The sequence below is a fragment of the Pithys albifrons genome, chromosome 19 (genome assembly GCF_047495875.1).
Source record: "Pithys albifrons albifrons isolate INPA30051 chromosome 19, PitAlb_v1, whole genome shotgun sequence".
NCBI classification, from domain to species: Eukaryota; Metazoa; Chordata; class Aves; order Passeriformes; family Thamnophilidae; genus Pithys; species Pithys albifrons.
In genome coordinates, this window is record NC_092476.1 from 8,031,272 (window position 1) to 8,053,046 (window position 21,775).

General features: G+C 44.7%; 1 protein-coding gene across 9 annotated transcripts in view; it reads right to left on the minus strand.

Moving 5' to 3' along the window:
• The window catches only part of TNRC6C (trinucleotide repeat containing adaptor 6C), a 97,351-nt gene extending 78,494 nt beyond the window's left edge, over positions 1-18,857 (minus strand). For 3 of the 9 annotated variants that reach the window (XM_071573735.1, XM_071573731.1, XM_071573727.1), the window contains exon 1: positions 17,659-18,857. The gene's annotated coding sequence lies outside the window, so the exon portion shown is untranslated. The remainder of the gene's footprint in view (positions 1-17,658) is intronic. The other 6 variants (XM_071573728.1, XM_071573733.1, XM_071573729.1 and 3 more) reach the window with 3 other exon arrangements.
• Between the last annotated feature and the right edge of the window lie 2,918 nt (positions 18,858-21,775).

Below are 21,775 nucleotides of genomic sequence, written 5' to 3' on the forward strand. Positions count from 1 at the left end.
AATCACTTCCTGTCATGACAAAAATTTCATCACCTGCACAACTGCTCAGCTTTATGTGAGTTCTGAAGGGCCACCTTTTACTTCTCATGCTGTAAATAAAGGTTTGAGAAACACTTGCTCATAGGAGTTGCAGGTGGGCACTTCCATCACATGTTAAAATTGCATAAGAAAAAGGTATTTAAAATCGTACTTTTAAATGGCTTCTTCCAGGGCTCTGCAAAAAGTGACGACTTACATTGCCCAAAAAAACTGAGTTGAAACCGTAATAGATTTGCCTTTATTCCTCTAAGCTCTGGAGAAGAACAGAAGTCCCCAGGATCTCAGCAACTACAAAGAAACAACATCCAGTCCCTTCATTTTCAGTGCTCCCTACCCAAGTCACACCAGACTCTACAAAGCCTGTGTTCCAGTGAACTCTCCCAAACTGTCAGACTATTGCCAGGGGAAGTTCAAGCCTTTTTTTGTTTTTTTGAAGCAGGTGAATGAAACAAGTCAGTGTAAAATGAGCAACTTTTTGGTTTCCTCTTGTTAGTACTTAAGAAAACCCACGACATTACAGTGATTCCAGAACACCACAATTACACTTAAATCCCCTTCAATACTCAGGGCAGTATTTAAAAACAAAACCAAAAAGCCTCCACAAAAACAAACCACCACCACCACCACTCTGCTTAATGTGCAGAGTTTTCTTTAAGCTCTGAAAGAACATATTACTCAACTTTCTTGTTCAGCCTCCTTTTTAATATCAAGTTCTTTCCACAGAATCCCAGGTTGAAAGGGATCTCAGGGATCACCTGGTCCAACCTTTCTTGGCCAAAGCTCTTTGTCCAGCCAAACTTTGAGTGTCCAACACTGGGGATCAACTTTCAGCACTGCCAAAGTCTCATTCCTCACACTGGACTCCATTATGAACTTGGCACCATCCCATTGGATTTTTCAAATCGAGCAAGAGCAAACATTTTGCTCCATTAAAAATACAACACATTTTATTACCATATCATCACATCAGTCACAACATTTGAGGGAGAAGTCCCACTCTGCCCCAAAACCTGGGTTGTGGTTGTGGGAGTTTTTCATTCCTGAGATTAAAATAGCCTCGGATTAACTCAGAAAATGATACCATAATTTTTAATGGAGGTTCAATTTTCAAAACTGATTTACATAATGACACTTCTGAATACATGTGCTTTAAATATGCTTAAAATAGAAATGAAGCTCCAAGCGGCCTCTCAGATGGCAACCCTTGCTGTCACTCCTAGTCAGAAATTAGTCATCTAAGAGCAAAACAAAAGGAAAGCAATAAAAACATTGCTATAAAAAGTTTGATTACATTGTCAAAGGCACGTGTTGCAGCTTTACTTCCTGAGCGGCTGTTTAATCTTTATTACAGGAAATACACTAAAACGTTTATGAATACAAAGCTCATGTTTTAAACCAGCAGAGCCTTAGAATATCCTTGTAGGAGTTCGCCTTTTTAATGTGTGTGGATTGGATGCATCACAATCGTGGGGGATTTTTATGAGCAAGGGGGTTTACTACAGAATCAAGTGTTGTTTTCACAGATTGCAAACAGCTTATTAAATCCAAGCCTGAACCAAGGTTATCTTTGAAGTGCATGTGCTTAAGAGCTCTTTGGAACAGGAAAGCAAGAGGAACTGCAGGTCATGGTCAGAACAACTTGGGGACTGTGGCTCTGGTTTGTCAGTGCCTGTTGGAGGAAGGCTTATAAATGCCTTTAAAAAAATAACAAATCTAGGCTGATTGCTTTTTTCAGGCTAAGTAAGAACTCGAGTTTTCTAGCTGGTTCAGGCATTGGATTGCTCCCACAGCTGAAGCCACAGCTGCTATTTTGAATTAAGGGTTGATGTGACATTCTGACAGCAGTTTGCAATACCCCTTTTGGGAATATTGTGTTCTTAATCAAACTTCAGGTAGATTCTATTTGTATCATTGCCCAGACAGTGTTTTAGAGTCCAGAAGTTCCTGCAATAATTGAGGACTAAACAGAGAGCTGTCTCTCTTGTCATTCCATGTGACACTGCTCCAAATCTCAGCAGCCTAATGAATTCTGTTCTATCTGTAGGACACTGAAGGTTTATTTAATAACACAAGAAAACTTCCTCTTCAGCACAGGATTCTTAATCTTGGTCTACAGATGCCTTTGTCTGGTTTAAACTCCCTATCTTAATTCCAGAATACCCCTTGTACCTTCAATTCACATCCTACTTTATGCTGAATAACCTTCCTTGACAGTTGTGAAAGTTGGTGTTACTGACAGAAATCCTACAACTTGCACACAGCAGCTCAAGGATTGCTCTGGTTTTGACTTCCCTCAGCATAAAACAGGACACCCTGCATTTTGTGCAAGCATTTCCCCTAACAGTGAGGATTGCAGGGGGGAAAAACGGGAAAAAAAAAGAAAATCTTTAAACTGGAATTGTAGGGAACAGGCAAATAATCATTCAAAGGCAGCCATAAAGCAAGATGTGGAGGCTTTTTGGAAGGAATTAATAGATCCATGCATTGGTATAGGTGATAACAGACACCAGGGGTGTCTGGACAGCACAGACAAGAAACAGAAAGTAATCACAAGTCCTCAAACACAAGTTCTCAGAACCTGGTATATATACTTTCAAATAGAAATTAAGAAAATCACTGTTTAGAAAGTTCTTCAGGATCTGATTCTAAATGGTATGAAAGAAGTGGCTGAGTAATGAAGAGAGAAAACAGCTTGATGGGTGGTGATGAAAAGGAATGTAAAATTAAAAGAAAGGAGCAGCAAACTCTGTAAAGGCACATTTCAATTCATTCAGGACAACTGAAAAATACTGTTCACAGGATGGGGCAGGTGTTATTTCTTGGAAATCACCAAGAATCTAAACAATGCAGATATCCACATGTATAGGAAGAATACTACATAAAGCAGTAAGTCTCCATACCAGCAGCAGTCCTTGTTTTCATGATTTCTAGAATGGATAAACTAAAACCCCACATTTTCCTATTGCTGTTTTTGTTTCATCTTTACACGGCCCAGCTCTGTGACCTTTCTGGAGTAAATAATGGGGAAGGCAAGGAGCTGGTGTGACGTTAAAGTGCCAGCTTTGTTCCCTTGCTATCTAGGCTCAGTCATTAATCAAGAAGAGTCAAGCTGGTCCCTAATTACAAGCTCTCCAATCACCTCAAAAAGAAAACAGCATGCAAAACTAGGTCAAATAAATAAGAAGGAATATGAAAAAAATCCAGCACAAACACATGGGGACAAATTGAGCAAGGCCAACAAAATATTAGCTTTGTGCATAAAAAAGCAACAATAAATCAACCTTTAAGTGCTTCATTAATCAGCAAGAGGAAATACTCGTTTTGATTCTCAGTGGGAAAGGGGGACTAATGACAGATGACCCTATGAGGGCTAAAGTGACAGTACTTTTCTTTCTGCTTTAGCCCTCTCTAAAGAGGTCAGCTGGTAACAGATGGCCAACAACTGCCTAGACGGGTGCTGAGCCCCCAGATGACGACACTTCTCCCAGGGATTTCATGGAGCTCTTCCCTGTGGAGGGAGGCTTTGCTCCAGGGACAGCAAACACCAACAACCAAGCTGTTTCTGCCCCAGGATCTTCACCACCACTGCCATGTTCCATTCTGGCTTTCTCCCCAAAAGGGCTGGTGAACACACCTCCAAGCAAGAAGCTCAAGATGTATTTGTCCCTTTTCCTAAAATTTGAGATGAAGGAATGATCTGGCTTGTCCAGAAAACTTCATGAACTGCCAGGGAAGAAAAGGAGATGGAGATAAACATTTTGCTATCATTCCAAATAAGAAATCAGGCCAGCTAAAGCAAGAACAGCTTAAAAAGTCCCAAGAGAAATGGCACGTTTCTCCACTGGCTGGGCCTGCTGTCATTTACAATAGGAACAATCGTGTCAAAGACATTAATGCACGAGCAGAAGGTGGATGGCACTCTGGAAGAGCAGCAAATGGCAAAGATTGTGCATATAACTTACAAGGGGAAGAGAGAAAAACATCAGCAAGAGCTAAAATTTGTGTAAGGGGGTAAAAAAACCCCAAAATTTGATTTCTTTACTATGGCATGGTTGCAGGTACTTTTGAAAAGGATGAAAAGGAGGCAACATAACTAATTTATTGACTTTACAAGAAATGTGCAAGGTTTTGTTGATAAGAACATGGTTGCTTTATTATTTATTACTTTTAAGAACAAGGTACATAACAAAATTGCAATAAAACATCCACTAACCCCCTCCAACAAGGCAGGGAACCAATGGATTTTTGTTAGAATATGACACATGTCCAGCAGCAAAATTTTTATTAACCACTTTGCTGCTGGAAAAATGTGTGGACTTACTCAGTTTTCAGTCATGGGGCAGCCAAACAATTAAAGAGGGATAACCTGATAAACTCAAGAGGCAGAGAAAAAGCAGAGTAATTCAGTGAGAAAAAGTGCAGGGTACCATGTCTGGCAGAAAAATCTTATATAAATACAGCACAGGGAACAATTGGCTGAACACCAGTTTTGGGGAGGAAAAAAGCAGGTGTTAGAGCGGATCTCGCTCCAAAGGCAAAGCAACAATGTCACAGATGGTCAGAAATTCATCAGCTGCTGTGCTGGGTCCAGTTTAGGACTATCTACAGCAGCAGAGATACAGGTCAGCTGGAGAGTCAAGAAAACAGCACTAAGATCAGGGATCAAAAAAGCACAGGTTTTTGAACTTCAGAGTTGGATTCACTTAATCTGAAGAGATGGCAACTCCATTATTTGAAAAGGTGTTAAAGACAGAGGTAGAGAAGCATGGAGTGAAATCTTTCTATTTCAGCTGTGGTAAGTAACACTGAATTTAAATTGCAACAAAGAAGATTTGGATTAGGCATAAAGAAAAATCCTCCTCACTGAAGCATTTAAAACCCCCCAACGTTAAAAGAGATACCAAATCTTTATAAAGATACAGTTGGAGAAGAAAAGAGGAAGAACACAGAAAGATTTGTTTTTATAAAGTAACACTGATACAAGACCACAGTGACTCTTGGACACAAAGACCATTAGTCTGGAATCTGGAGGCCTCTACCCATTCAAACAAAGTAAAGTTCTACAATATCCTTTCAAGGGAATTAATAGGGGGAAAGCCCTCAGTCACACCACTGTGGAGAAGATAAATCTGTGCAGAAGTTACATCTACAAGTGTGACCATGTATCTTGAAACTAAACACTGTAATTTGAAAGTCTGGGTGCAAAACCTGTTCTTATTGGGAGTCATAAATGAAGTTTGACAGGGTTTTTGTTTGACCTCAATTGAGGATTTATTAATCCCATGTTTTAGGGTTTCTCACTGTCAACTTATGTTTCTGTTCTGCCTTAATACATGATTTGCCTTAAGAGGGGATTCCTTCCTCTGAAACATCACAATATCATCCCCTGCCTGTAACAGCTGGGGGCCTGGGACTTTGATGCCCCCATTTCCTTGCAACTTACCTTTAAGTCTGTAAGAAAAACTGATCTCCTAAACAGGGCCAGCAGCTTGAATCCTGCAGTCACCTAGAAACCACCAAATTTGGAATTTGTGCAGGAGCAGAGTGTAGCTGCCATTCAAATACTCTCATGAAACAGCATTAGCTGAGAATGCGGTTTGAAAAGCAACGTATTCAATTAAAATATTTTACTAAAACTACAGGCAGACTTTTAGGTTGCCCAGAAGATTGAATTAATAATCCTGCTCTTGCAAACTATAAAACAGAAATTCCATGAGCAGAAGGAAAAAGAGCACCTGTGTTCCACACCCTGTGTCCAGGCTGCAACTCCAGCAGCAGCACATGGCATTTCTAACATGCCATTTGGAATTACTGGTTGAAGGGCAATAAAATCCTGGGCAGAGGAGAGTGCCAGGTGCTGTCTGCTGCAGGATCTGGGCTCCCATTGGAAGTTCACCCAGTGTTAACTTACTGTGACCCTACTGTATGTACATGTAAGGTAAACAACCACTGCATTAGATTAGATTAGAACAAAATTAAAGCACACTAGGTAGTTGTTATCATTCAGTTCAAGGTGGTTTTTAAAGCACACTGACCTGGCTGTGTTTCAGCTTCCACTGGTTGATTACCAGTCACTAGAGGTGAGGGAAAATCCCAGAGTAGAAACAGTCTTTGTAAAACTAAGGATGCAGATCAACAATGAGTGGTAAGTCAGGAGTTTGGAGAGTCCATATTTGAGCATTTGTCCAAGTCCCAGTGAATGCTGGTACAGTTTTGGGGGTTTTCATCTACAGACTTCCTATTGTTTCTGTTTAACACAACAATTTCCTCTGGATTGTAGCAGAGAGGGATAGTGTACTAATGAGAGTACAGGAGTATAAATGGGACTATTTCAGATGACGTATGTTACATCCTCATGACTACGTAGTGCAGACCCACAGAGGTGGATCTGCAGAGCAAAACTGTCACTGTAAAGGATTTCAGAGCCACACTACCCCTGTTTCAGGTGGAGATCAGCTCCAGTCTGCTCCCATGTATGCAATGCTCACTTGCAGTAGAAGAGCCTTAACTGCACCCTTGGAACTCATCATCCTGTGACATTTTATCTAAAAGGAATCTAATAGCTGCACTCTTGAGACACATGATGCCAATCAAAGCACAGCAAGTGAGGACAATCAGAAGGTCTGCTCAAACACAGAACTCCCAATCCAAATGAACAGGCTCCTGGACATGATCCCATAGGGTGCAAAGCTGCCATCACACAGGGATGTCCCCTCTCCCATGAAGGTGTTGCTCCACAGTGCAGGACTGTCAGTGTACATAAAACCTCCAATCTGGGACAACTTAAGGAGTTAATGGGTAAATCCAGGCATGGGCTAAAACACTGTACACACCAAACCTCACCCTTGTATACATGTTAGGTATGAACCATATCAGAATTTGCTCCCTCAGTCTGCTGACAACACTCCAGCAGACCTTAAGTGTCCCACCGTGTGCACTATGCAAGGACCAGGAAAAAAGAAAACACACCAAAAACCCCACAAAAAAACCCCAAAAATCCCTCACAAAACAAACCCTTGCATTGAATTCACCACTCAAAGCAGGCTACAAACAGCAAGAAACTCTCCTCCTCCAGTGAATACAGAATGATTGGAAAATTAAACTACACACTGTGAAGAGTGCAGATAACCAGATTTACTTTCCCAGGGCTGCCTCCCTCCCAGGCCTGGTGATAGTTACCAGCAGTTGATCTGGCATCTGCTCCAGAGCTCGTCCCCATCTTCCTGGGACATAAAGCACAAAGGAAAACAGCTTTGGAATCCAGCAGCTCAGCAAGAGCGCAGCGTGTTTGTCTCTCCAGATACTGTTTGCTATTTTGGGTTCTCCAAATACCTCAGACGACAAGAGCCCTGTGCCAACAGAGGCAAAGCCCCACAATGTCCAACTGAGTCTCTCCCATTAACTGATCCAGAATCAACCTATGGACAAGTTTCTGGCTCAAATTATTTAGCTGAGTTTAAAGGATGTGTCAGAGGAGCACTGCTTCCTTGGGCAGCTGCACAGGGACGCTGCAATGTAGGAGGTCAGGAAATAGGAACAGGAGCAACAGTTCCACAGGTGTTTTGCCATATAGCACAGCCACTGGGCTCTGAGAGCTGAACACTCCCAGGGACAGAGGCTAGCAGAGCCACCCAGGGTGTCACCTGGGGTCAGGAGGGACAACACATGCTGCAGGCCAGCAGGACAGGAGCAGCAACCCTTCACAGCCCTCCAGCTAACACAGCTAAACCTTCGTGCCCCTTCACAGCTCTCCTGCTAACACAGCTAAACCTTCATGCTTCCTTGTTAAAAAATTGAAAACTCTGTGTAACTAAAATCATGCACCATTTTGCCTGTACGGATTTAACACCCCAAATCCTCCACTCCCCATTCCATCAGTTATATCTCAACTATATCTGAGCCCAATGACTTTGGTAGCCGCAGGTGAAAGCAGTGCCAGAGCTAAAGATCAGGTGGGTGCTCTCACACAGGTGGAGCCTGAACAACCTACAGCATCAAAGAGCAGGAAGCAGAATTCACACTGAAGACAGGTATGTTCATGGTGCTGCTCCTGTGCTTATTCTGAGAATAAGGTGGGGCCAACACACCTTCAGCAAAAGACACCCAGCCACAGCCACACATGTCCACTGTGTATCCTCATTCCTGAGTGGCTCCAGTGTGATCACACAGGCCCAGGAAGGTGAGATCAGGGAGCAATAGCTCTCCTTTAGGCAGAGTATCTGCCACAGGCACAGCAGAGAAATGCATACAACACTTTCCTCATTCCTACCCACAAGCAGGGAAGCTGTACCAGGCAAGTCCAGGAATAACACCAGCACATACCAGCAACACAGTGAGGACCAGCAGCCTGCAGACACACCCGTGTCACTCAAACACTGACTTGCCCACCTGAGATGACCTTCTGAGGTCCCCCTGAGCCCGAGTTTACTATGATATAAAAGTCACTTCACAGAAGTGCAACAGAGTCCTGCAGAAAGCAGTTTTTAGGAAGACTGTATGCCAAACAGGGAATGGCCCTCTGTTATCCCATCACTGAGATCTCCGGGTACCACTTCAGACAGCACGAGTGGTGGGAGGTGCAAGACACTGCTGCAGCTCTGGATGGGGGAATCAAAGGACAGCAGCCTCCCAGGGAAGGTGTGTCTTAAGGTCTGGAATAAAAAAAAAAATTAAGACACTAGTCCCCATTCTGTAGAGCCCAGAATGGCACTGCACAGTGCAGCTCCAGCATGAAGATACACAGTAAAAGTAGTGAGTGGCATAATCCAGGTGAAGAACAAGATGCTCTCTCTCCACACAATCATCCTGCCTTGGGAAGTCAAGTTCCACTGTATGGATGTGTGTCACCTCATTGGACCTGCTCCCACAAAGGCACATGTGACTGCACAGCTCATGACACAACAAGGAAAAACAGGATGCAAAAGGGAAAACAGAACTCCTTGTCTTAGAAACCAAAAGGGAAATGCATTTAAAGCAAATAAAAGACAGATATTTAAATTTTTATAAAATGTTTATTCTTTTCAAAGATTTATACATAAACCAGTAATTTCCTTCTTCTGCATTTTTAAATTTGCTGAGTGAGCTCATTGAATATTCAAGCTGTTGTCTTCAGGTTTTCCAAATACCATTCTATTTAAAGGCACTGTGAATAGGGAATTCAATTTATCAAATGAATGAAAGAAGAATTCTTAGCAGGAACCCTGGTGAGCTAATCAAGAGTCACAATAAAATGTCAGGGGTCCTGGAATTCTCTGCAGGAGGTTAACACCAAATTTGATCTGAGTCAAGGAAGACAAAACACACTATAGACTAATAAACTGTACTAAAAGTTGTGCATGACAAATATGTGAAAGTTTAAACACAAATGAAGAAAATCTACTTGTTTTGTGCACTTTTTACACATTTAGGGTTTAACTACAAAAAACAAAACACTGCTCACCACGATTGTTTCACTGAACTTAAACCCAACACATTTTGAAGCTATTTAGTTGTTGTTCCACTGCATCTTCAGCTGCAATGTTACTTTGAAAATTAATATAGCAACATAAATTAAGATACAAGAAACCCTTAAGTTATTCTGTGCATATCTTTAGGCTGGAAACTGGATCTGGAAAACTCAGAAAAAGATTCATCCTACCACACAAAATTAAGGAAACAGCATGATCCAAGGTAGGTAGCACTTTTCTCCCCACAACTCCACCAGAGTTTAAAAGATTAGCTGTGCAGTGCTGAAAAGGTAATCCTTAAAACTTGATGAAAATAAACTTTTCTGTTCCTCTGCTCTACTTTCCATAGTAAAAGCCTAAATTAGAATATCAGATCCACCATCAGAATGGGCCCTCATCCATTTTTCAACTTAGCAAATGAATAGCAACTCCACGGGGAAGGAGAGACAGGGTCAGGGGAGAGATGGGGAAAGGAAATAGCTGCAAATGATCTTCCAGGACAGGAAAACCAGTTGCAGTAAATACCACTTTGGAAATCAATTTATGGTCAATTACGATCTTAGTAATAACTATTTTATGCCTTCATTTAGTGCATGAAATGCCCAGGGGAGCAAATATTCTCAGAAATATATCCAATGACTCCAAGTACGTTAACTGATCAGTAGATGCAGACAGAATTCCAGAAAGAGCAGCTCTTGCTTGTCTGGATGCTGATGGAAGGATTGGTGATGGGGGGGAAGATGGATTTCAGTGCAGTTGGACTATCAGAGGGTTCCAGTATCACCCAGATAAAACAGATTGTATCAGTTTGGGTTATTTGCTACAAAAGCAGTGGGGTTTGTTCTCACTGCAGTGTTTCACGTAGAAACTTGTGAAGAACTTACCACTTTCACAAATGTAGGAAAAAATTAAAGCTGAGGGTCTTTTTTTAGGCAAATCACTACATAAACATCCATCTACTAACCCAACTACTGCTTTATTCAATTATTACATGTAAGTGTGGTAGCAGAGTATAAAGACTTACATCTCTAGACAATGTACTGTTGGTGTGTAATGAGACTTAATTGGACCATTCTCTTTTAAAGTGAAGGACTTCTATGAGTTTGATTAGAAAAATAGAACTAGTCAAAATTACACATTTACTAGTCTCCAGTAAGTCCCATATAATAAACCTTTCACCTCTTTCTACAGAGACTCTGCTCCTTTATAGCAGCAATTCTGTTACTGGGACAGACCAAATTCGAATTCCACACCCAGATCAGACAGTTATAATTCATTCTGATCACACCAGAAAACATTAAATAGCATTTAGTTTGCCACCACCAGGCTCTCCTCCTCCCTTATCAGAAGATGCTGCATCTTCCATACTAATTTATTTTCAAAAGACTCAAGATAAACATACACCTCATTATAGTTTACATCAGCAAAGAGAAAACAAATAATTTCACAGGCAGGAAGATGGAGAGGTACGTTAGTAACAGATGTGATCAGCACACTTATGTCAACAGGTTATTTTTAACCAACAGCAATTCTTTTCAGCATCACAAAACAGGAACAAGGTAGAGAACTGGGCACTTACAGCACTCCAGCCGTGACACCATAAGGAGATAAGGATGATTAGATTTGCAGAGATGGAGCATCTTTTGTAAGAGACAAAGATGCTTTCAAGTGTAGCATCTATTTCAAGGCTGTCAATGTGGAAGAAATTCAGACAACACAAACACTGGAAGCAATTCTCCTATGTTAAGTAAGCTTGTGCACTTGTTAAGTGCAATTGATTAAAAACATTGAGAGAAGAGGAAAACTGAAATGTACATATAAACTGAATGATGTTAGCAGAGGGATAATGAGGAATCCTGCTCTAGACTGGCTTTGGTAATACACTTCTGTAAAGAATATTACTTGATTTACACACACACACTCTCCATTAGGCTATGTCTGCAGTGCTACTAAAGTTTTTCACTTCATATTTCATGCACAATATCATCCTCAAGGCTATTGTGAACATACACCGAGTTCAAGCAAAGACAGCACAAAAAACGCCAGACCACCTTCTGTGGTCTATTGGTGACCTTATAGGAACACAGGAAAATGGGAGTCACACATTATGCATCTGTACAGCTGATTTCTTTTTTCCTTGGCATTCTCCCCAAACTGCTTCTTTTTTCTAGAATAGTTTGTGTTAAAGCACTGGGCTGATGCTCTTTTGTTTACCAGTAACCAGCCACTGTTTAAAAACAAGGACCTCCATTGTCAGCACCAATGAATGGAGCATCAGCCATGAAAACACTTTGGAATTCTGAAGAACTAAAAGACCTGAGAGTCCTGGGCTAGAGCAGGACTGACATTGGACTGACACAACACAGATATCTCTGGCTGAGCTTAAAATAGACTTGGCAGAAGTCAGCCTGGACTAACAATTGATCTGTGAACGTACTGACCACCCAGAACGCATCCAAGCCCCTGCCAGTGCTCCCTTTGCCCTCAACCAAACCAAAAAGCTCTCCCATTTCCCACTGGGCAGTCTTGGAAATGCAGAAAGGGAAAAAAGGAATAGGAAGGAAAGCAGCACAAAAAAAAAAAAAGGAAGGAAGGAAAAAAAACAGGTAATGCCAATCTAGCAGATTCCTCTTGGGCAAGACCATAACAAAGACAGCATGCACCATCCCTTTGGAAAGCCATAGGAAAACATGTCCAGACCCCATGAACAAGAAGCTGGGGAGAGGTAGGTGGGGGGAAGAATGGATCTGCCTCTGGAAAACACCCATGGGCAGCCACTAAACACTTCAGAGCCCAGGATGGCGGTTTTCCTTGCAGTGGAAGGGGGGTGGGTGTTCTCTTTTCCTATAGCTGGTAGCTGCATGATAACTATTTTGAGACACATAAACATATTTTTCTCTGGGGCTTAATTACCACAAAGGATGCCACCTGATTTGACAAGTCAATTTTTCTCTCAAATTAAAAAAAAGCAGCAAAAAATCCCCCTCATTCTCTAGCAATTCAGAGCTTAAAAGCAGCCAAAACATCCAAGGGATAAATATTAGCTTGTTAATACAAAGCAATAAGCAATTGTTAACATTTCTCATAATTGAGCTTCTAAAACATAGAATTTCCTGACTGAAATCTAAGTAAACATATATCTACCTTACAATTTTTTTAAATGGCTGTACATTTCAAACCCCAGAAAAAGCAGGCTGCAGATAGCTGTTTATTACAAATGACTTCCACCTCCTCCACAGCCCTCAAAGGCAAACTATAAAGCTGTGTGCAAAGCCAGACAATCTGGGCACCCAGCCATAAACCATCACTGCTGCAGCACAGATAACTGTTCTCCCTCTCAGCCATCCTTGGCTGCAAACCCACGGGGAAGAGCTCCAGAAAGCAGATCTCGGTACCGTCAGGGCTTCTAATATTTTATGAGCTTGAATTACAACTACGTTCAAGACCTCAGTGCTGAAAAATTACAGTGCTGATTCACACCCAGGGCTGAGACCAAAACTCACTCAGATTTGCTTGGTACCCTGAGCCATGAGATGTAAGAACAGACAGTTATTTTACGGCTGTCATCAGTGACAGAAGCCTTTTTATTGGGATGAAGAGGGAGGTATGTTACACTTTAAAAAAAGATAAAAGAATCAGATGCATGTTTTAAATACTGCTGCATTTTCCACAAGTGATACCATCTTTGATACAACCTCAGAGAGCACTGTGACTATTCTGTGAAAGAACAGGCAGTTTGTTATGATCAAATTCAGATATTTTTATCTTGTACGGGAGACTTTAAAACACATTAGTGACAAAGCAGGAAGCTGCACAAATAGAGTTTCAGAAAACACAGTTGCAAAACTGTGTGTATGAAGCCACAGTGAAGTTAACCATGGTTAAGGAATGGTGAAACAACAAGTAAGTACATCAGCTTCAGGAATTCAAGATATACAACTAAGCCGTGCTTAGTTTTCAAAAATAGCACAGATTTCTAAAGGAAAATCAAATAATACTTTGATTCCTCTGCTTTCATACATTAAGAATAACCATCTTTCATTCTACCAATAGCATTTGCCAGTGAAGAGACTGCACAGAGCACATAGATCATTCAGTAATGCAATTTACTGTCACTTCTAGATCATCTCCCCATTCAATAAAGTATCCTTCTCCTCTAAACACTATTTGCCCTGGCCAATATCTTCATAATACAGCTGAAACCCTCAAGCCATTATCACTAGAAGGCATCAGCTGATCCTAAATTGGCCAGGCTGCAGCGTCACAGCATTTAAGAGGTTTCCTTATCATTCATCTTTAATACTGAGGGATCGACACACTCCTACCTGCAGCTTCTAGGCCAAAAGGAAACCTTCTAATGGTATTACCATTATCTTGTAATCTGAATTTTAAACAATTAAAACAATAGCACCTTTGTGTTGTGGGTCCCTACTGTAACCAAAGATGATATATTTTTCATCAGCTCTCATGTTTAAAGTCTTACATAAAGCACTGATTTTTTTAAAAAAAGCAGCAATATGCACTCTGTATTTAAGCTGTTGAACCTACAAGAGAAGCGGCACCGCAACAAGACACTGAGATTTAAGTCATCAGCAGAGACTATGTGGTTTACTTAGGGAAGGTCTGGCCATTTTATTTGAAATCTGCACTTCTCATAGTCAATACGCTCTGGCAATTCTTTCCAAATGAAAGCCTCTTTTTACTGAAGCAAGGGATGGCTCCACCCCTGACCTCCTCCTTCAGCTTGTTTTGGAAAGGGGCCAGATGACAGCATTTGGAAAAGCGCGTGTTTATCTCGGCGAGGCCAGCTGCTAAGTTAACATACTACCCGTTCCCACATACACTGCTCTTGGTTAAGTCCTCACAGCTAAAACTGAAAGTAAACGATGCTATTGGGCTTTTAATAAACTGAAGACGAAAGAGAAAAGGAGTCCCCATTGCATGGAGCACCTAAACCAGCTGCAGAAGAGTAGGTTATTTTGAGTTAACAGCAGGCAGTAAATCTGTAAGTAAAATTCCCAGCCTTTCTGAATGAAACACAGGAAAATAAGAGGTTACCTTTCTAGACTAATTTAGAGCTATGCTGTCTATAAGGTTGCCACTCAGCAACAGTTTGCTCCAAGCCACAAGGTGATTGTGAGCCCCTGATTCTCAAAACCTTTATCTTGTTTTATTGTTACTCCAGCACAGCAAGGTAGAGAACATGGGGGCTTGGGGAATTCCAACAAAGAATCTTCAGGTTAAAAGCAGTCTGTTATTTCTCATATTAAGGGAATTTTGTCCTATTATTTTCAAAGTCTTAAAAAGCTCGTTGAAAAAATCTAAGTATAGAATTCCCTTCCTTTCCCTAAACATCAGTAAAGATCACAACTCACTAAAAGTACAGCTTATTATTTCAATAGAAAAGGCAAACCCTGCAATAACAAAAAAGAAATTAATCCAGACAGGTGGGGTTTTCATTGATCCCAGCGAAGTCCAGCAGGCTTTGCAATGGCAGGTGAGGCAAACCTCTTCCACTCACAGGGTATCAGAGGCAGATTTTGGGAGATGTCAGGTCTGAGGGTGAACCTCCAAGTTCCCAAGTGGTTCTTAACCTAAGGGCAGTGTCCAAGAGCAACCTCCACTATCCTCTGTACCAGCATGGAAAGGGCACAGCCCAGGGCTGCCCACAGGGACATTCCCTGGCACTGGGAACGATGCCCTGCACCACTGACAGCCGAGTTACAAAATAATCTCAGAGCTGTAAAACTCATGTGCCAGCACACACAAACCCCCCGTGTGTCACACACTGCTCAGGTCCAGTCAGCTCTTAGTCTGATGCATACTGATCCTAAATTTGTCAATATGGGAAACCCCAAAGAGAATGGGAACATAATTGTATCCTAAATATATCCTACTGCAATCCAGACGAGCTCCCACTAAAAAGGTTTACCTGTCTTGTTTCTTTCATTATTCAACAAAACATTTAGACACAAGTACAAAACATTGCCTAAAATACAGTCCCTACTAACATACATCCCTCTTGTCCTGGAGCAAGTCCTGGCTCCAGCAGTTTTCCCGATGGCAGCACCTGTTCTCCAGGGGCTGGACTGAAAAGAACCTTTCCCACCTCACCAGCTCCGTGCCAAGCAGATCCCTTCAAGTCAGAAATGATCCGTTCTCCTTTGAAGATAAGGACAAAGCGACGCAAGACATTATTACATTGTTCCGGTGCCTTTCAGCACTCATTTGCCCTAAAAAAAGTTCAAATTAATCTGATTTACTACAGCTTTCTTCACAGAGTGAGTCACGGGCTCGGAAGCGGCAAAGGTTACCCAACATCCAAGCATAACACAGTTTCTGTAGCTCGCCAAAAAAGCAACAGTGTTACCCAAAAAGCAGCAATGTTACCCAAAAAGCAGCAATGTTACCCAAAAAGCAGCATCAGTGTTACCAATGCGATACCGAGCCCCCACAGGCTGGAGCAGGTCTCGACCTGGAGGATGCGGGGCTGACACTGATGCTTTCACCTTCTGGAAAGGATTCCAGAAGCCAGAGCAGGAACGCCAGTGCATCCGGGGGCTGGTTCCTCAGCACACCATTTTGAGCTCAAAAATAACACACCGAAGCGGCCAGACAGATATCCCAGGGATTTCTGAATTTGAGGAACCGCAATTAAGGGTAACTGTGTGATGTGCTAAGCACAGGCTGCACCCGCTGTCCATCACCTATTTCCTTGGAAAACACAGGGGGAAGCAGTGAGAATGTGTGTGTATCTTCCCACTACTTTCTTGAAATTATTATAAAAATGTAATATCGGAGAGGAAACTGCATCTAAATTCTGAGTCGTAGGTGAATTCAAGGAAAACCCACCCACCGCCTGGGATCAGGGCAGGATTTGGAAGCGCTGCCTCCCTCGCCCAGCGCATCCAGCAGCAGTGCAGATGTTCTCCTGCTCCTCCACTCTGGCATTGTCCCTGATCAGGTCCAGGCACCACCGACACCCACCTGATATAAAGCTCTGCACCATCGACCAGCCCACTAACAGCGGGATTTATTGGAATTTTAATTACCTTAACCGGCCTAATGTCCAAAGCAAATTTCTGTATATAAATTAGCATAATTCGTCAGATACATCCATATGCAAACGAGAGGGAAAATATGCAACAGACACGGGTATGACGTACCAAAGATTATTTCTAAATTTAAACTGGCTGTTAGAATAATTGAATAAATCTCTTCTCGCAGATACACTGGAGTTGTAGCAGAAAATAAACTGGCCACAAACACAATCAGTATTACATTTAATGGCAAAATAGGGAGAAAAAACCCAACTGAGTTCAATAAATCCCATAATTGAACCTTCAACTAATTACATATTAAGAAGATTAACCTTTGACACAAACTTGTGATACAAACAAAGAAGCCTCAAACAATTAATAAACTTCCAGCGTTTCAAGATTTCTCAGGTTAACAACTGAGCCCTCCCCATCTTCCTCCCCTTCTGCATCGCAGTTAAAGGAATAAACTCTGTTTAATACTCTCTCTTCCCGTGGACATTCCAGGTTTAGACGAAGCTCTCTCTTTGAATACTCAGGAGAAAATTACTGTGGATCCCCACAACCTCATTACGTGGGTGGAAAGAAGGAAAAAAAAACCCAACTCTAGATATTTTACTTTTAAGAATGACAAAGCTGGAGCTCATCTGGTCGCCCATAGAGCAGCACTGCTGGCCATGCCCACAATTTTCCAGCCCTGGGATCATTTCCAACCCGCTCTGCGATAATTTTCACTCGTGCAAGTTCTCAACCAAGAGCACACGGTCATGCCTTGCAGCAGGACCTGCCTTCGTGTCATGTCCGAGTGGCACAACACGCTCACAAATGGCATTTCAAATCGCTGTTCGGTGAAAATCAGCGACTTCAACTGGGAGAAGGGACAGAAAAAAAATCCCACGGAATTATTTCTAGCATTATAAAAAAATCTGCAAGTTTTCACAGGAAAAAAAACCGTGTAAAAACAAATGGATTTTGAAGTGTTTCGGGATGGCACTTTCTGCACTAATAAGCAGTTTAAAAAATAAAATTATCTGATTTAGACTTGTGAGGAAAAGAGGAATGCACTGGCTTAGAAGGTCTCTTCTCTGCTAACTTCTACCATGCTCGAATTCAGAGAGGCTCTCACCCCTTCTTACCTTTTAGTCTTTTCTTTATGGGGCTCTTTGGCAGCTTTCGATTCAGTCTTGCTGTAAGGAAACAAGTGAGTATTTTGTCTACCGTGTAGGGGTCTTTCTGACGTGTTCCTTTCTTATTTTTAATGCTTCTTTTTAAATTTTTTTTGTAAGTGTACCCGTAATTTCACGAATCTGAATAAGAAAAAATCTCACACGGCCAAAAAAATTAAGTTTTTTGTTGTTGTTGTTGTTGTGGTCGTTTGTTTACCCCCCTCAGAAAAAAAAAAAAAGGTCTGCCACACAGGAGATGAAAAAAAAAACAGATCAACAGGAAAACACTATCCAAGTAGAAAAGCAAAGAGCTTCAGTGTTATCCAGCCCAGAGGAGAAGTGCAGCAAAAGCAGGTCCAATTCCAAAACAAGCTTTTGATTTCCAGTGAGGAAAAAAAAAACACGACAAAAAATATAACCAAGACCAAGAAACCAAGACAAAATACACGTTCAAGTCCCCAGCTAAATTCTTGCACGAGTGTGTCTTAAATACAAGTTTGCTTTTATGTGTTGCAGCAAAACCCACGAAAAGCCAGGATTTGGAGTTGATTGGGATGAGTTCTCGTGTGTGTGCCTTGATGGGTTCTCAGTCCACATGGAGGAGCATCTGAGGGCTTTTTCAAAAAGTGCAAATCAAAAAGAGAAACCGGGATCCAGGCAGAAAAAAAAAAAAAAGAAGAGTTTTAAGATGGATCCCTCCTTCAAAATAAAAGAGGGAGGAGGGGGAGAAAAATAAACGAGCGCGGCGGAGCCCCCGGGGGGATGCGGAGTCTCACATGGGGCTGCGGGCGGGAGGAGGATCCGCCGGGAGCTCCGGGGGGGCGGAGGATCCAGCGGTGTCTCTGCCAGGGGAGGAGGGTCCGCGGCTCCGCAGGGACCCCGCGGGCGATCCGGGCCGGGAGGAGGATCCAGCGGCCGCTCCCGCAGGAAGGAGCGAGCGCGGGGAGGGGATCCGGGGGAGGAGGATCCAGCAGAAGTCTTTCCACGGAGGGAGGAGGGAGCGGGGAAACCCGACAGTCTATGCTCGCAAAGGGATCCGCGGGTGGGCGCGGGGGGGATTCCGCGGCTCTCTCCGTGTCCTCCTCCGCGGGGATCGGGGCGGGCGGCGGGAGCAGCCGGGACCCGGCGCGGGTCGGCGGGGCGTCCCCGGGGGAGCCGCAGCAGCGCCTCGAGGAGGGTCGGTCGCTCCGCCGGGGCGGGAGGGGGGGGGGGGGGTTGTGCAGCGCCTTCTCCTCCCGCTCGCTCCGTCCGCTCGCAGGGCAAGGCGGTGCCGGGAGGGTGGAGGTGAGGGGGTGCTCAGTGCTGCCGGGTCTGTCCCCCGCCGCTCCTCCGCGCCGCCGCCGGTGCCGGTGCCGGTGCCGCCCTGGGGAGCAGAGGAGCCGCCGCTGCCGCCGCTGCCGCCGCCGCCGCGGCCATTTTGTCGCTGACTGACAGAGCCGCGCCAGGCACCGCGACACCGCGGGGCGGCTCCGCGCGCGCGCCCCCGCCCTCCCGCGCGCCCGCCAACAGGAAGTGCCGCGCGCGCCCCGCCGCGCCCACGTGACATCACCCGCCCTCCCGGCCTCCCTCCCTCCCTTTTCCCGCCCGACATGCAAATGAGCGCGGCGGCCGCAGCCAACCAGCGGCGAGGGAGGGAGGGAGCGCGCGCTCTCTCCAGCGACGGGCGCGCGCTCGGCCCGCGCCCTGCGGGAATGGGGGGAGCGGGAAAGAAGGGGAAAAGGAGATAGGGCGAGCTGTGCTGTGCCCCCACACCTCCAAAAGCGATGTAAAGGGGCTTCATCCTCCCAGCCCCTGCGAATGCCGGTCAGCGCATCCGGGGCATTTGCATCGCCTCGCCGCGGGGATGGAAGGGGGGGAGACGGGACAGCACAGCCAAAGGGATGCAAAGAGGTTGTGACCCCCACGAAAGGGATGTAAAGGGGCTGTGCGCTCCCAAAGGGGTGCAGAGGGGCTGTACCGCCCCCCCCCTCCCCGAAAGGGTTGCAGAGAGTCTATGGCCCCCTAAAGGGGTGTAAAAGGGGCCTCACCCCCCCCGCCGTGCGAATGGGTGTCGGTCATTCACACACCACCACCACCCCCCTGCGGGGAAGAGGGAACGAGAGAGCTGTGCCACTCTACCCCTCAAAGGGGTGTAGAGGGACTATGGCCTCCCAAAGGGGTATAGAGGGGTTTCGCCCCCAGCCCGTGCAAGTGGGTGGCAGTGCATTCACACACGCGACCCTGCAAACATCCGTCGGTGCGTTCCCTCCTCCCTCATAAACTCCCGTGGGGGTGAACGGGAGAGCTGTGCCACTCCCGACCCGGCAGAGGAGTCCAGAGGGGCTGCACAGACACACAAACCCCGTGCAAACGACAGTCGGTGCACTCACGCATCCCTGCCCCCCGCACATCCCCGCGGTGGGGTGGGGGGAACGAGAGAACACACCCCTATTCCTCAAAGGAGTGCAGAGGGGTTTCACACACAGATCCCCGTGCAAAGTTCGGTGCATTCCACCCTCCCTTGCAAACCCTCCACGGGGGCCGGGAGCAGGGCAGACACGACGGGAGAGCTGTACTCCTACTCTCAAACCGGTGCAGGGGGGCTTCATGTGCACATGTACACACACAGAGCCCACCCCAGTGGGCTGAGGATCTTTGGGGATGGGAAGGGGCTGGTCGGGGTGGAGGAGAGGGGAAGGTGGGCATGAATCGCAGTTCTGCTGCACCCCGAGGTGCCAACAGCCCCCTCTCACCCTTTCAGCATCCCTTGCCTTATACATACATCCCTTTGGCTACATCTGCACTCTGGCATGTACTCGTGTGCCCTACATGTACACGTGCATGGCTGTGTGTGCAAGCAGGTACACCCAAGTGTGTACACACAAGTGCATGGATACACCTTGGTTACACTTGAGGTGTGTTCTGTAGATAAGGCCCAGCTCTCTATGATGCACTCCTGCATGGCTCTGCTGGGCTGTTGTTGCAGGGGATCCCCATCCTACCCAGATATCTCCAAAAATAATTCCAATGTTTTAATTGAACTAGCAGCTAAGCAAACAGGGGAACCACCAGGAATTGTGCACCTCGCAGAGGCTAGGTGGAATATCGTGTTTCAGAGGGGTTGGTTTGCTCCCCACAATAACCACGTTAACTGTTTGAGGAGAAAGTCAGGATCTGGTCTCAAAATGGCACAGAAAGAGTGGAATGCAAAAATGAGTCATTTTTGCTCAAAGTTGTTGTGTCTGGGTCTTTCAGGAGATCCTCTCTGGTTCTCTCTCCTCTCGCCCTTCTGCAGTGAATGTTTTGGGAAATGCAAGGAAATCCAGAGCGTGAATCTTTTATTTGCTCAGGCCGTTCCACTTAAATCTGCATTGAATGTGGGTTACAGAGCAGGGCCATTACTGCTGCCAGTGGGATTGCACCCGCAGTGGGGCATGGGGGTAAGAGAAATACAGTCCCAATATGATTCCTGTTGGGATTTGTGGTGCCAGCCCCAAAGCCACCCTGTGCCAGCCCCTGGGCAAGCGGCACCAGGAGCCCGGAACCCCTTGACCACTGGAGGGAGCCCATATTGTGCCAGAATGCAACAGAAATACTATGGGAAAGACAAAAAAAATTTGCTAAAATATGAAATACCAAATCATTGTAGTCAGAACAAAGTGTCTTCTCCAGGTCAGACCGTGATCTATAGCAATGCAAAATGTTATAAAAATCAGATTTAAATGTCCCATTGTACTTCACCGGCACAAAGAAAGGAAAAATTGCTAAGAACAAGGCACTTTCCCCCCCACCCTGCCACATTTTGAATGTCAGTGTGGCGCCTTTCACCAGGAGTGAATTCATATGCCATGACCGTGGCAGACCTGGCTTGGACAGAAAATGCCCTAGTGCCATCCCAAGAGCTGGCACAGCTTCAGCTTGCTCTCCTTGCTTAAATGTAGGTCAGCACCTATAGACTCCTTCCCACACCCGCCCTGGAGCAGCAGCAGCTCCCACACTGCAGCTTTCAAAAGAGATTTTGCTCTCCCAATAAACCAACCACCCCAAAGAAGCAGAGCAGAAACAGCCACATGTCCTGCATATGGGACAAGCATCTTCATCCTCACCA